Raw genomic sequence first — 16,296 nt, forward strand, 5'->3', positions numbered from 1 at the left:
CGTCGTAGGGTCAGTATTGCCTCACGTGTTCCACCATTTCTAGGGAATCCATACTGATCTTCCACGAGGTCGGCTTGTACCAGTTTTTCCATTCGTCCGTAAGGAATTCGTGTTAGTACTTTGCAGCTGTGACTTATTAAACTGATAGTTCGGTAATTTTCACATCAGGACTACCTTGCTTAAATTTATAACATCGTTAATTGCCGAAGTGAGCGATACAACTGGGCATGGGCATGCTACAAAGAGGCAGGTTCGATGGTCTACCGGCAGTGGAGAGCGCTGTGGCAACAAAGCCCTACGCAGCTGTGTCTCGTGTTGGGTAGATTCCGCGTGCAGCCGCCGGCTCCGCTCCTGATGCCCGAGGTTCGACGCCGCCGGACTGCCCGCGGAATCCAATGAATGCAGCGAGTCTTCGTCAGGTCGCCGCCAGCAATAGCGACCTTAGTCACTCCGGCCGCAATGACGCTCCTTTGGCCTCAGCTGACCGCTGCCGCTAACATTGCCAGCACGCTGCCTCAGCAGTACGCAGCCTTCAGCCACGGTAGCCTTTGCTGCAACGGCCGGAAGACACCATGAATAAACGCAGGGTTTCACACGCAGAAGAGGGCGCTGCACTTGTGTGCTCCGGCTCGATGAAACAACAGAGCTTCGCAAAAAAGAACACGAATCATCTTCAGCAATAAAGCGTGGCTTGGTTTCAGTGCACGATACGTTCCGAATGGCTGAGGCACATCTGCAGCTGCTTAACCAGTATATACAAATTTCTGAAAACGAATTTTTAAGTTTTCTGTTAAGAGCACATAGATACATTACACTATCAATAAACATTAATGGCCGGACGCTGTGGCCGACGGTTCTAGTTTTGATTAGATCCAGTAATTCCCGACACAGCCCTCATTACTTTCGGTAACTGCTTTTTTTACCACAGAGGCTAAAACAATTCAGTTCTTATTTTTCTACCACCATTATTGGTGCGGAGTTCATAAGATCAACATGGATAAAATGACTTTTTTTGTATCTGAGTTTAATTGCTTTTGCACCGTCAGTTGTACTATTTACTACTGTGAATTTTGCGCCGGCGTTGCTGCTACGGTCGCAGGTTCGAATCCTGCCTCGGGCATGGATGTGAGTGATGTCCTTAGGTTAGATGGGTTTGAAAGTAGGCTGTTTATGTTTTTATGTTGGTAACGCCACGTAGCGCTCTGTATGAAAATCACTGGCTGTGCTGTGTGCAGTCTGTGGCTGGTTGGCATTGTTGGAATATTCGCTATTGTAGTGTTGGGCAGCTGGATGTGAACAGGGCGTAGCGTTGCGCAGTTGGAGGTGAGCCGCCAGCAGTGGTGGATGTGGGGCAGTGAGATGGCAGAGTTTTGAGAGCGCATGATCTGGACGTGTGTCCATCAGAGACAGTAAATTTGTGAGACTGGATGTCATGAACTGATATGACTTTTGAGCACTATTAAGATAAATACATTTGCTGACTATGACTAATAGTAGTTAGTAACTTCAGTAGTTACAATCCTTTATTTAGCTGGCAGCAGTGGCGCTGGCTTTATTGCAGTAGTTCGTGTAACGAAGATTTTTGTGAGGTAAGTGATTCATGAAGGGTTTAGGTTATTGTTAGTTAGGGCCATTATTTGTAGGGATTATTAAAAGTCAGATTGCGTTATGTTAAAAGTGTTGTGTATCAGTATATTGATGATCTGAATAAGTAAAGAGAGAAATGTCTGTGAACGTTCAGTTTTGCTCAGCTGTTTGAAAATCAAATGACGTAAGAGGTTTATCAGCACAGTAATTCATAAATTTTTCTAAGGGCAAGTTTCAGATTTAAGTAGTTCTGATTCTAGGGCACTAATGGCCTCGGATGTTAACTTCCATAGTGCTTAGACCCATTTGAACCGTTTGAACACATTTATGTTACCACCTGCCAAAGTCTGAATAACCACCTTTTGCTGGGGAGACGTGCAGGAAGTCCCTGAGGTTCTAAGAGGTACCAACAGGGATGTGTACTCTAGCGCTTCGCTAGGTTCCTCGATGGAGGATCCACAGCCGGATCTCACAAATTTTCGATTTGCTTACACTGCGAACTGGGTGACACGTTGCATTGTCCTGCCGGTACATACCATCGTACCGAGGAGAAAACAGGCTGCATGTTGCGGATGACACCGTCCCCAAGGATAGATGCGTACGTGTGTTGATCCATACTGGTTCCATAACGACGACACCGCCCAGGGAATGCCACGAAAACATTTCCGGCCACGAGGGGAAGCCGCGCGACCTTGGGCGCCTCGCCACGGTTCACGCGGCTCGCACCGCCGGAGTTTCGAGTCATGCCTCGCGTATCTACTCTGTAGAAGTCAGCGTAGGTTACGAAAAAGACGATCGCGTGAAACCCAGCTCGAGCTATTCGTCCACGCGACTCAGTGGGCCATAGACACGTGTTCCCTGGTAGATGCCGTGTTTCTTGACTTCCACAAGACGTTCGATACAGTTCCCCACAGTCGTATAATAAACAAAGTAAGAGCATATGGACTATCAGACCAATTGTGTGATTGGATTGAATACTTCCTAGATAACAGAACGCAGCATGTCATTCTCAATGGAAAGATGTCTTCCGAAGTAAGAGTGATTTCAGGTGTGCCGCAGGGGAGTGTCGTAGTACCGTTGCTAATCACAATATACATAAATGACCTTGTGGATGACATCGGTAGTTCACTGAGGCTTTTTGCAGATGATGCTGTGGTGTATCGAGAGGTTGCAACAATGGAAAATTGCACTGAAATGCAGGTGGATCTGCAGAGAATTGACGCATGGTGCAGGGAATGGCAATTGAATCTCAATGTAGATAAGTGTAATGTGCTGCGAACACATAGAAAGAAAGATCCCTTATCATTTAGCCACAATATAGCAGCTCAGCAACTGGAAGCAGTTAATTCCATAAATTATCTGGTAGCACGCATTAGGAGTGATTTAAAATGGAATGATCATGTAAAGTTGATCGTCGGTAAAGCAGATGCCAGACTGAGTTTCATTGGAAGAATCCTAAGGAAATGCAATCTGAAAACAAAGGAAGTAGGATACAGTACGCTTGTTCGCCCACTGCTTGAATACTGCTCAGGAGTGTAGGATCCGTACCAGACAGGGTTGATAGAAGAGACAGAGAAGCTCCAACGGAGAGCAGCGCGCTTCGTTACAGGATCATTTAGTAATCGCGAAAGCGTTACGGAGATGACAGATAAACTCCAGTGGAAGACTGCAGGAGAGACTCTCAGTAGCGTGGTACGGGCTTTTGTTGAAGTTTCGCGAACATACCTTCACCGAGAAGTCAAGTGGTATATTGCTCCCTCCTACGTATATCTCGCGAAGAGACCATGAGGATAAAATCAGAGAGAGTATAGACCACACAGAGGCATATCGCCAATCCTTCTTTCCACGAACAATACGAGACTGGAGAACCGTTAGAGGTAATCAAGGGTCCCCCCCCCCCGCGCCACAAACAGGCAGGTGGATTGCGGAGTATGGATGTAGATGTAGATGAGTGTGTCTGTTGTCCTTAGCGTAATTTAGTTTCAGCTAGATTAAGTAGTGGGTAAGCCTAGGGACCGAGCCCGCATCTCGTGGTCGTGCGGTAGCGTTCTCGCTTCCCACGCCCGGGTTTCCGGGTTCGATTCCCGGCGGGGTCAGGAATTTTCTCTGCCTCGTGATGGCCAGGTGTTGTGTGATATACGTAGGTTAGTTAGGTTTAAGTAGTTCTAAGTTCTAGGGGGCTGATGACCATATATGTTACGTCCCATAGTGCTCAGAGCCATTTGAACCTTTTGAACCTAGGGACCGATGAGCTCAGCAGTTTGGTCCCAAAGGAGCATACCACAAATTTCCAATTTTCCAAAAACATTTCCAAGACTCTAACGCTCCATCCTAGTTGCAGGGTGTTCCCTTTCAGATGTTTCACGTCGTAAGGGATTAATTTGAAAGGACACCTGCAGATTCCAGCTTTCGTTGGCGATGAACAGCAGTTAACATGTTTGCAGGCGCCTGGTGCGCAAGCTCTGACCCAGCAACATTCGCTGAACGGTCTTAAAGAGCCCCTTGGTTCATATGGCCGTTCAGTTTCTCAACCGCTGCAAGTGTAATTGCCCGTACACCCCTTTCATCTATGGCCTGTGCTGCACCATAGTTGCCTCAGAGCCGGTTCTGGATAGCTAGGTACGGTATAATTTAGCCTGGGTGGCACGTTAACAGTTTACAAACTTAAGCCGTTTCGGAAATGCTTCCACCCTTGGCCGAAAGCCCACCATCATGCGTCGCACGATATCTTGCGGACCATGGATGAAGTGTATCAGACGTATGTCATATACCTTGACTTCCGGAAAGCGTTTGACTCGGTGCCCCACTGCAGACTCTTTAACTAAGGTACTAGCATATGGGACTGGTTCCCAAGTATGTGAGTGGCTCGAAGACTTCTTAAGTAATAGAACCCAGCACGTTGTAATCGATGGTGAGTGTTCATTGAGGGTTTGTGATTGGTGTAAAGAATGGCAGCTAAATCTAAATACAGAGAAATTGAAATTAATGCAGTTGAATAGGAAAAACAATCCCGTAATGTTTGAATATCCCAATTGTAGTGTTGCACTTGACACAGTCGCGTCAAGTAAATATTTGGGCATAACATTTCAGAGCAATATGAAGTTGGACAAGCATGTAATGGAAGTTGTGGGGAAGGCGGGTAGTCGTCTTCGGTTCATTGGTAGAATTTTGGGAGGATGTGGTCCATCTGTAACGTAGAAGCAATTCAGAGGCGGGCTGCTAGATTTGTTACTGGTAGGTTTGTTCATCACGCGAGTGTTGCGGAAATGCTTCAGGAACTCGAGTGGGAGACTCTAGAGGAAAGGAGGCGTTCTTTTCGTGAATCGCTACTGAGTAAATTTAGAGAAGCAGCATTTGAGGCTGACTGCAGTAAAATTTTACTGCCGCCAACTTACGTTCCACGGAAAGACCACAAAGATAAGAGAGATTAGGGCTCATACAGTGGCATATAGGCAGTCATTTTTCCCTCGTTCTGTTTGGAAGTGGAACATGGAGAGAAGATGCTAGTTGTGGTAAGAGGTACCCTCTGCCACGCACTGTGTGGTGAATTGCGTAGTATGTATGTAGATGTAGATCATACCCTTTTGGAGGTCAGATAAATCGATCCATTTTTGCATTGTGACAACGACTGGAGTGTTTTCCGCGTACCCCCGACACGCTTTATACCTTCCACTTCCACTGCGGCTATCTTCTGTCTATGATCTGTTCTTGGGGAAACACGTTTCTCTTCTTTGTTCAAATCCAGCGGCGACGAAATGCCTTTGCGCATTCGAGGAGTGCACAAAAGTTTCACTGATCTGCGTAATGAGCTGCAAATGCGTTGGCGGGAATATGGAAAAATGTGTACTGGGCGGAGTACAAGGAAAACGCCTTACTCTCTCGACCACGAATTACTTCCATGGGCCGGACTGAAACCAAATACAGTTCAGATCCAGGGCACACGCCCCCGGTTGCCCACCCGTTCAATAGTTGGTGGTCTCCTCTAGAAATTACAGAGTTCAGCTACATATATGGATATCACACTTTAGTTTCCCAGCTTTCGCCTACAAAAGCAACACATTTAACTTCAAGCACCTTCCCTGGCTGAACTTGATATTTCGATACTATTGATAGGATTACATCTCAGAAAATCAACTTTATCTCTCTATCTTCATTATCTTTTAAAGACATTTCCTTTCTTGTTAAACTAATGAAGTGATAGTACTTGCTCCCTCGTCTTCGAGCGTCGGTGAGATCAGATTTTGCGGAAGAAGGGTGATACGTCTTACTGTCGACAGTTTTACAGTAAGATTTTATAAGAATTTTGTGTCATTATGTGATATAATTTTGTTTTTTTCCGTTTCATGTACTGAATGGAAGCTGTAAACCACTGGCGAAAACTGACTGAAGTTAAAGACAATTATGACTTTTTAAAAGGGAACAACATTAGGTAAAAGAATTTATGAAAAATTAGGTTCAGAATTGTTGCTTGTCACACAACAGTCTGTTACTGAAGTGTTACCTGAGAAAGATACTTCAGAGGAATCGGTTAAATTAGAATTAAATAATATCAAATCTCCTTTAAATAATGATTTGCATGAATGGTGTGACTTTAACTTCAGATTAGTAATATGCAGCGCTTATACTCAACATACTCAATTACTTGTTGGGTTTATTCCAATCTCTGTTTTTTTTACTGTCAACAATTACCTCTAGTACCACGAAACGTATTCTGTGGTGTCTTAACACATGTCCTATCATCCTTCCCATTCTTCCTGTGAGTGTTTTCAGCGTGTTCCTTTCTTCGCCGATTATGCTTATCTGATCAGTCTACCTTCTTTTGAAGATTATTAAAAGCAGCACTTAGTAAATACTCTGACTCTTGCCTTTCCCAGTTCTCGCACAGCCGAACATTCACTTCCATGGACTTCTGTTTCACAACGTACAATCTCAGACGTTAAATAGTAAATATAAAATTCACAAACTTTAGTGAAAATAATATATTTATATTTTTAGTTACTATTCATGTCAAATGATGAATGCTTATACGAAATAAAATTTTTTATACCTAAGTGGGAAAATCTCATTATTAATAAGAAAAATGTATGCCTTTTAAGACGAGGTTTCAGAGGAAGTCTGTGACCATCTCTAGAGCTGAATGGACATGTGTAGCGTTCGTCAACAATATGATTTTCGATATCATCTAATATGCGTTTCAGGATACCACCATCATCAGATCTGTCGAAACCACCAGTTACAATGTTGTATTTACAGTTTGGTACTTTATTTGGAGGTAGTGGGGAGGGGGGGGGGAGGGTGTCTATGCCGTTCATTTCACAACAGCTCAAATTGAAAATTAATTTAACTGATACTTACTAATTAAACGTCTAATATAAAAATATAACGTGTCATTGGTCTACATGTGTTTCATTAGAGCCGGCCGCGGTGGTCTCGCGGTTCTAGGCGCGCAGTCCGGAACCGTGCGACTGCTACGGTCGCAGGTTCGAATCCTGCCTCGGGCATGGATGTGTGTCATGTCCTTAGGTTAGTTAGGTTTAAGTAGTTCTAAGTTCTAGGGGACTAATGACCACAGCAGTTGAGTCCCATAGTGCTCAGAGCCATTTTTTTGTTTCATTAGAACACTAATAGCATTACAAAAACGATTTAATGAGGTTATAAATTATATCACGAAATCAAATTTGTAAGGTTAATAATAGGAATAATTTAAAAAAAACCTAATCCCGCTGCTGACAGAATGTTCTGCACTGATTCTATTAATTGCCTGTTTTTATAGTCAGGTCCGTGTTAATTTGTTTTGAAGTTTATAAAACCTGCTTTTGTCTGATAATTCAAAGCATAGAAATAGAAAAAATAATTACTAAACCATTTACTGGAAATTTAAAGTAAAGTGGAAGATGGTGGTCTCTCTGGTTTGCTAAATCACTTATCACAGCTAGGACATCAATCCTTTCTCGTCGGTGAATTGTCATCATGGGGAGCCCATACGTGCCCTGCTACTTGTATTCCTTACACATTTCTTGATTCTCTTAAGCGTGCAGAAATTCATCTTATTCAGGGTCGTTATCACTTGCAGAGTGGCCAAGAGCTGTAGAAACCGAAACACATCAGGATGGATCTCACGTCGTAGGCAGCAAAAGTTTTCATTGCGATCAGAGGCAAGTGATCCTGTCGACTCAGACACTGATGAAAAAATTGCAGCTCAGCCGTTGCCGCTGTTAAATCGGCGATTAATGGATCTGAAGCATAAAACGAACGGAGTCTTACAGCTCCATCTACGATACCTATGTCTCCAGTTTTTCGTGGCAGAAGACAATTAAAGCTGTTCAAAAGCTCACAATGTGTCGAAGACCGGTCCTACAGTGAATTGGTGAGGGTATCCAGAATGGGCATGAACGCACACATTTCGTAGGAACCCTCAGAATCGTCATCGGTATTATAATTCGCGCAATGTGCCTGCCTGGCAGGAACAGATTCTTGCTTGATTTCAGCTCCATTGGCCGAAGCTAATTCCTTGACGTCTAGGAAAAACCAACTGAAAGCATCAGTGTTTTCTGTTCTTGCTAGCTGTCCCCTTTTCGATTCACTGGAAGTTTGGCTAACTCTGCAAAAGCTGTATCTTGACGTTAAAGATGACGACGGATGAACTCGAGAAGGGCAAAGACTTCAGAAACTATAACAGGACAGACAACAGAATCTCCCTTCGTGATGGCTGCTAACAGAACCATGGGATCATGAAATGTTATGCTGAAGTCAAATTCTTGAATCCTTCCCAGGGCCGTAACAGCAAACCATATACACTGAAGAGTGTAGAATGAAGGCTTTCACGACCGGGTGACGTGGCTGTTGATATACTTTCCGGGATGTGAGGTCGTGGTCCTAGAACTTTTCTGCTCTTTACGTTTCGTCCAGGACTGCACTGGACTTCCTCAGAGGCGCTGTTCCGCTGAGTCTTGCCGACTGACTGGTGGGGTGTCTGAGAGCGACTTATATATTGTGAGAAAGGGGGGTGTGGTTCAGGTGACACGTGATGAGCAGTGATAATCCATAGCACAGATAAGGTTGACTTTCGATTACCACCTTGTCAAAGATAAAAATTGTTAGCAATTTTGTAGAGCCACTGTCCATATATCGCTAAGTTTCATAGCCTCCTATTTCCTATTAAAATTATCGTGATGTTTATAAATTTTTATAGCTTCTCTGTATAGCCGTGGATAGTAATTTAACGATGTAGATAAAACTTCGGTATCCGAAAACTTCACTTGGTGGTTGCCTGGTTGAAGAGCATGTTCCGCTCCAGCTGATTTTTCTATTTTTCCAAGTCGACAAAGACAAACTGGCACTTGTTGATGGCCCGGCATTGAAATCCGCAGCAATTTGCAGGAGCGTTGCACTACTGCGCCAGACAATTATTGTCTTCTACGAGCGTTGTCGACAGCAGTGCCGTATTCTTCCTATTTATTTGTCTCTGTATTTGAGTGCACATGCCTATATCAGTGTATTTGGCGCTTCAGTAAATTCCCTTGAAGTCTTGTGGTCTGCGAAGACACCCAATCCATCTAGTGAATGTAGTACGTTTCAAAGTCCTGCCTCGCACGTCGGTGAATGATTCAAGGGTATCATTTAACATTTGCCAACGTGCTGGTATCCCAAAGAAATGACGTTCAATTTCCAGTATTCCTTGTGAATTTCTGATATATGGACTTGTGCACATGTTGGTGGCTACGAAATGAAATTATGAGTTGCACAATGGAAATATAAGCTAAAGGGCAAACCTGTTGATTTAATTCATGAGCCACACGGTGTTATCTCGACACGGATGCGACACCTGTCCTTTAAAAGTGATACATCAAGACCAAATTTTAACAAGTTTTCAATTATAAGTCCAACTAATAGTTTGTCAGCCCCTTCAAACATTGAGATAAATTGCAGGAGATCTTCATTGACCTTGAGATCTGGGAAATACACTGGGCACAAATGGAGATCTGCTCTCTTCCAGAAACTTCATCAGTTCATCTAAAAGAACCATACAACATTCTGCATCATCAATGCGATGATAAATCTTCCCCAAGAGTTGGTTCAGATTTTGGAGTAGGGTATTAATGTACTTGTCGTGCTCACCAGTTTTTTCTAAACTTCCTCGCACTTCACCTTTCGTGCTATATGTTTTTAGAATGGTGTGATAGTATAGTAGTATTGAATCTCCTGAGCCCACAGGGAATAACCACATTGATGATTGGGACTGTACTTGTATCTTTTTCCACCTGCTTCATCAAGCCTTGGCCCAGGCAATGTTTTATATCTTTTGTCTTGTTCGTTATTATGTAAAAAAATTGTCACCATCGATTACAGCAGCCTTATGATAAGCATTCATGGCATGGATGTTAAAATATTCAAGAACATGCTTCCACTTCGGAAACTAGAGTTTACCAGGTCACCAAAATTGTGATGGTTACCTTTACCCGAACTTGTCTTGTTAGCGAAAACTGCACAGTATTTACAGAAGGCACCGTCCCCTTTGCGAGATCATACCAACTAAAATATTTCTCTTCTGTCGATCTTAAGATGAAGTTACGATGTTGACCAGTTTTGCAAACTGAGGAGATATTTGGAAGTAGCGTTGGACGCAAAATGTTTTGGAAACAGTGTAGCTTCATGTGGTCAGCTTCTTTCTTATTTGGTAGCACTCACTTATGTCATACTGGTGTTGGATTTTCAGAGCCTTATGTTTCAATGAAAGAAGTTGATTTTGCTTCACGACCCGGAAAAGGCGAATCTGGAATTGCAGCAAAGGTTCTATTGTTTAAAAACAGCAGTGGTGGCAGCTGTGGAGGATGATCCACTTTTCCGGTCTGAGAGGGCAGCTCCTTCTGGCCATGATGTTTTGAAGAAATAATTCAAAATGTTTCCAATTTTTGTTTTGATATGCATTTTGTTAGCTCTCAAAATCAAGATTTCACTCTACTAACTTCAACAATGCCGGCTTCGCAACACTATCGTGTTAACAATTTAACAAGAGGTAACGTGTACGGAACAAAATAGAACACTTTGTGGTCAACTCATACTCCGACAGTGTTCCCACCATCTCTGTAATGTGCATTGTTTCTGTATTCATTCACGTTCATTTAGAAGTACTTTTATGTGTTAGGACTGAGCGCGTAATTTAACTCACCATTGAAGTTAAACTGAAATGTATCACTAACAAAAAACTGAAAACATGTAATGTTACTATCTAATGGAGCACGTTGTGTGAATAAATAAGCTTTAATGGTTAAACAAACCTCTGTTTACCATTAACCAATAACAACATACAAACACGCCAGTTATCGGCGATTCTCTTTTGTGCGGCGATCGGTTAGGGAACAGTCTGCCGTTGGTATACTGTAGAGGCATACACCCCTCTTCTTCACACACTACAGGAGAGGTATTTTTAATTTTTGTTTTCTACACGAAATATTACGATATTTTGTGCAGATGTGTAAGAAAAACAAGTCAATAATTTAACAGTTTGGTGGAAGTGGGGCGATCTTAAGCCCGGAAGCTAGGGGCCGCTTAAATATACCACTGTAGTGCTATGTACCCTATTACTACGTATTGGAATACCATTAGTTTTTGGGCTCTCGCAGCGTGCAGGAATGTAGTGGGAGGAGAAATAGGTCTGCGTATGAATTTTGACAGCTCTGATGATGGGGATTTCCTGAAACACGTAATGATGAGATGTCCGTAAAAGTTGTACTGGTGACACCTAGGAACTAGTCCCAGCTTTGCATGGATAACAGCAAGTATCTATGGGCGGACGATTTGTGCGGCGCAGTGGTAATATACACCCAAACATCTTTCGTGAATGAGTCGCTTAGTGAGGAAAGCATCTAAATTCCTACAGTTCCTGAGATTAGCTTCACAATACGGACAGAAATAATCGGCTAGGGAATTCAGCTCAGTAATATCTATTCATACAGCTGAATTTGTAGAAAAAAGACAAGCATTTTATTTTGTATCTGGGGTATCACAGCTTTCTGCCAAGTTGTAGTGCACTATTAGTCCTTGCACATCCACGTAGTTAATTATTAGACATTATAATGAGATAATAACCAATCTGTGACATAAAAGAAATTTAATTCTCTTATTGAGAAGTTTACGCCTCTGTGGTATTTGCGAGTGTCAATAATAAAGTGCATACAGCAAAATGCCATGGTTATAAAAGACAGGAGCAGTAAGTGACGCAGTACTCAATCCATTAATACAATAATAGCTCTTAGATAATTCACAGTGCCTCAGTCACTGTGAACTAGGAGTAGGCATCGAGGAGCTCTTATTGTATTAATAGATTGAGTATTGTGCTCCTGCATAGTTTTTAGGACCATGGAATTTTGCTGTATGCACTTTATTATCGACACTCGTAAATAATACGATAGGCGTAACCTAGTGAAGAAGGCCACTAAGTGCCTGTAACCGGTAATAAAACTATATTTCTTTTAAGCCAGTAGTGGCTTAATGTTTCATTATATACGACTACATTCGCTGAAGGTGGATAAAAACTGAAATTAAAAATTAAACAGATGTTTGTTAGTAAGAACTGAACTTTTCATTTTTTTTAATAAGCATCGAAATTTTACTATAAATACAGGGTGTCCTACATCAAACGGACGCCCCTCACGATGGAGGTTCAAGTAACAATGAACTAAGAAGCAGTAGCTGATAGTAACGTTAAAAACATGTAGTATGCGGTTTGTAAGAGATGCTGTAAGTTGTGGTCATGAACATCCAGCCATCATTGGCACCATGCGATGACATTACCAACAACACGCTATAATTATGCAGGTGTGGGGTTGTTAATTTCTCTAGTAATATTCCGTTCTAGAGCGTCTATTGTGGAAGGATTGTCAACATGCACTTTGCTTTTTAATGTGCCCCATAAATATAAATCAGTCGATGTTAATTCCTGGAACGTTGGGGGCCAGAGGACTCTACTGACAAGTCTTTCTTCAGGGAACACGTTCTTGATGAAGGCCATACTCTGGTTGCATTTGTGAGACGTTGCTCCATCTTTCTGTGATACTATGTACAGCTTCTCTCTATCTGTTAGCTGTAAAACCTGAAATATCTCTAGATATCTGGCACTGTTTAAGGTATAACTGAAAAATGTACTCCCAACAGTGCACATGTCGGACAACGCAAACCAAACACCTCACTTTTCCGAGAGGACATGTTGTTCATGCACATTATGTGTGTTACCCTGCGACCAGTATCTGCAATTCTGGGAGTATACATAACCTGTCAAATGAACCAGGCCTCTTCTAACAAAAAGATAAGCAAGAGGTCCAAGTAACCGTCAGCAATTGTTGACAACCGTCAGTTGCAATAATCAACTCTTTTTATCTTGAGCCTCACATTTCAGCTCATACAGCACACTCACGCGATAGGCTTATAATTTTATATCTCATAGTACACGATGACACGACGTACGAGAGACACCATCCTGCTGCGATAAGTCCTTAACGACTTGCCGGAACTTCTTGTAATGTCCTTACGAATTCTGTATGTAGTTTCATGAGTCCTCATTGTCGGTAGCCTATACCTTTGCAGAATCCGAAAGCTTTCTACAGGCCTCCATTTCCTGTACAGACCGTGAATAACGTTTGTCGTGGTGTGCTTCCTGCCAGGAAACTTCACTTCATTTTTTTTACTTCATTCTTTTGCCCTCTCTGATGGAGCCTGTAAACTGCTCCATTTCTGTAACAATTCAACAACACAAACTTCTCACAACAGCTGACTCACAAACACGCAGCGACGCTCATTTCCTTGATAAAATGTAATGTAGCCAACTTTCAAGACAATGTTGGGCTTCACAAGGAGTTCGACTAGAAATGATTAACAGGTACGTGAGGTTACCTGGCTTTGTGTGGGACACCATGTATAAAAGTCAAAAGCAAAGAAAAACAATTCCTGCCAGCGAGAATCGATCTACCAATTCCACAATTATATTGCCACGACTCTACACATACCGCCATAGACCACATCGTAAAAAGGCCAGATATCTTTTATACTTAACGTATTTCAAGACTGTCGAAGACGATTATTTTTTCAGAAAATTGCCTGTTCGCAAAGCCGACTTGCAAGCTTAGCATTACAGTTTGTACCCTGAGGCACTTATTTGGCAACTTATCTCTCCTAATAAATTTCAGCGTTCTTAGATTAGATTAGATTAGATCCAGTTTTCTTTCCTTAGGCCCAAAAAATGAGATGATTCTCATGAGTGTAGAACAAGTCAGAAAGTATAACATAAAACCATAGAACATTTGAATATAATACTGACTGTCCTGATCATTTCTCAAGAGTTTGTCGAAATAGGTGAATACAATGCGGTAGACTTAAACAGCTACTATTTACAGAATTAACATGCTGTCAGAATGAAACACTGTTATGTACTATTGATAAATTTATTGTATACAAAATACCTAATCTTGACTGTTGTGACCAAGTGCAGTCAAAACTGAAATCTAACAGATATTTTTACTTAAGATGGCTTAAGAGTCTCCGTTAAGATTTTTCTTCTATGGAGAGGAAGGAGCTGCCTATAAAAAAGCCCTTAAAACTCTGTTTCAACAATGCTTTATCTGCAATCAATTATTTAATGGTTGCTGGCAATTTATTCAAAATATGGGTTCCTGAATATTGGGCCCCTTTTAGGACGAAAGTAAGCGATTTTACGTATTTATATACTAATAGAGTCTTCTTATTCCTAGTACTGATACTATGTATTAAGTTATTGGTTCGAAATAGAGATGAACTACTTGCAACAAATATCATTCAGGAATAAATATACTGAGAAGCAGTGGTTAGAATACCAAGTTCCAGGAACAGGTTTCTACATCATGTTCTTGAATTTACAAAAGAAATGATTTTCATCACACGCTTTTGCACCCTAAATACTTTTACTCGGTTTGATGACGTGCCCCAGAACACGATCCAATATGACATAATAAAATGAAAGTAAGCTAAATATGCCAGTTTTTTTTTTACATTTATGTCTCCTGCAGCTGACATTATTCTCAAGGATAATACAGACTTGTTCAGGCGCTTAAGCAGTTCTGTGGCACGCCCTTCCCAACTAAATTTAGTAATCCCAGAAATTTAACACTGTCAACCTCTTCCATCTGCATGTTTTCGCATGTTATACACATGGTGGAAGGAGATCTCTTACAGGTTCTGAACTGCATATAGTGAGTCTTCTCAAAGTTTAATGATACTGAATTAGCTTTAAACCACTTATTAGTGTCAGTGAAAATTTGATTAGCAGTTGTTTGTAAATCTCTACTTGACTTGCTACTTATTGCAATGTTCCTATCTTCAGCAAACAAAATAATTTTAGCATGTGGCAATGTAACAAATAAGAGGTCATTAATGTACACAAAAAAGGCAATGGATCCAAGATAGCAACTTGACGAACACCAAATGTATTTAACTCCCATTCAGATGAAGACTGACTGCTTACTGGACAGGTATTTCGCAACGACATCTTTTCTTTCCCGTAAGATAGATAAAACTAAAACCATTTCGCAGCATTGATGGTGACTTCATAATGTTCTAATTTACTAAGTGAATGCTGTGGTTCACACATTCAGAAGCTTTCGGTAGGTCACAGAAAACGCCTGTAGCCTTTAATTTATTATCTAATAAATTAAGTACATTCTCACTGTATGTGTTAATAGCTTTCTGTATATTAGAACCCTTAAGAAATCCAAATTGTGACTTGGGAAATATATTATTTGCAGTGAGATGCTTAAGGAGACGCTTGAACAGAACCTTTTCAAATATTTTAGAGAAAGCTGGCAAAAATTAAATTGATCCATACTTTGATGGTATCTCTTTATCCCATTTCTTGTAAGGGGCTTAACGTCAGCGTATTTTAGCCAGTCTGGAAATGTTTCACTGGTAAGAGATTGATGACGCAAATAAATGTAGGTGGAACTCAACTCGCATGAGCGCACTTTGATTAACTTTGTTGATATGTTATCATACTCAATGAAATACTTAGATTTTAAGGATTTTATGAAGGATGCTACTCCTTCGGAAAACGTGAGTGTCATTTCAATTTTACTAAAGTTATTTTTATAGACTGGTCTCTGATACTCCATTGCACTGTTCACCGAACCTGATAACCTCAAGTTGTCAGTAACATAATTGAGGTTTGCAACACTACATGTACTTTTTACTAATGTTTCATTTATTTTTATAACTATCTGTTCCTCTTCCTTCCTGGCACCAGCTGTCTCTGTTTTCTCTATATCCCATACAGTTTTTAATTTGTTGCTTGATGAAATTTTCTTTTTTTTATATAATAAAGCTGCTTCTATTTCTGGATTACTTCCTTCAATGTTTCGCTGTATCGTTTGTAATACATTACATTTCTAACATCAGAGCTTTTTCCTATATAGTAGATACAATCTCCTTTTCGTCTCATATGAAATTTTTATTCCTTGTGTAATCGATTCTGTGTTTTTTGAGTTACCTTTAGGGAAAAGCAGTTTCCAAAAGTGGAGGCAACTTTATTAATGAATGCTTTGTATTTTCCATTTGAATCAAGAGTATTGTAATCATCTATCCAGTTAATGTCTTTGAGCAATTTCCTGAATTTGTAATTTTTTTCCTTATTTATTACACTCTTGTTCACAGTAAGAACTAAATTGAATGATAGTGTTACTGACTGCA

The sequence above is a fragment of the Schistocerca gregaria genome, chromosome 1 (assembly GCF_023897955.1).
Source record: "Schistocerca gregaria isolate iqSchGreg1 chromosome 1, iqSchGreg1.2, whole genome shotgun sequence".
Lineage (NCBI taxonomy): Eukaryota > Metazoa > Arthropoda > Insecta > Orthoptera > Acrididae > Schistocerca > Schistocerca gregaria.